Genomic DNA, 772 nt, shown 5'->3' on the forward strand with positions numbered 1-772 from the left:
TTTCTTTCTTTCTTTCTTTCTTTCTTTCTTTCTTCTTTCTTTTTTCTTTTTTGAGACAGGGTCTCCCTGTAGCCCCAGTTGGCCTGGGACTCACAGAGATCCACCTGCCTCTGCCTCCTGAGGGCAGGGAGACCCTGTCTCAAACAAACAAACAAAAGGATATTTTCTTTTCTTTTTTTCCACCTCACAGATACATTTATTGATGCCACATAGTAAATGGTACTTAAACAAATGTACAGTTATGTTCTATGTTTCCAACTAACACAGCTTGCTTAAATTTATAGGCTGACCGAGGATTCATCTTGAGTGTACTCAGGGAGCGGGTTAATAATGACCATGACCATGACCATGACCATGACCAGGAGCAGGTGTAGCACCTTTCAAAACTTTACTTTTTTCATTAGCACTCCTGATTTTATAAACGATGAAAGGCATCAACCCCACTCCTACCCAAATTTCCTGGAAAACTTAGGTATAGTAGGGTTTCAAGGGGATCCAGACATTTTTAATAAAGCTTTGAAGCATCTCCGATAAACGAAGGCCTCAAGCCACACAGAACCCTGACAACTGACTGGGAAAGGTCGGCGAGCATGCAGGTGCCCCAAAAAGATATTTTCAGATGAAATGGTTGATATCATTGGTTAACAATAAGCAGAGAATAGCACAGTGATGGGCACAGGGTTGCTTTTTTTCTTTTCCTAAAGCATATGAGACAAAACAGAAAATACAAGTTGAACCTAATGAATATTAACAGGTGTTTCTATAAAGCTTA

The 772-nt window shown here is 40.0% G+C and overlaps 1 pseudogene; it reads right to left on the minus strand.

The window, feature by feature from the left end:
- Positions 1-324: 324 nt before the first annotated feature.
- Positions 325-525, minus strand: LOC103738176 (annotated as a pseudogene).
- Between the last annotated feature and the right edge of the window lie 247 nt (positions 526-772).

The sequence above is a fragment of the Nannospalax galili genome, unplaced genomic scaffold (assembly GCF_000622305.1).
Source record: "Nannospalax galili isolate Female #2095 unplaced genomic scaffold, S.galili_v1.0 scaffold17, whole genome shotgun sequence".
NCBI lineage: Eukaryota > Metazoa > Chordata > Mammalia > Rodentia > Spalacidae > Nannospalax > Nannospalax galili.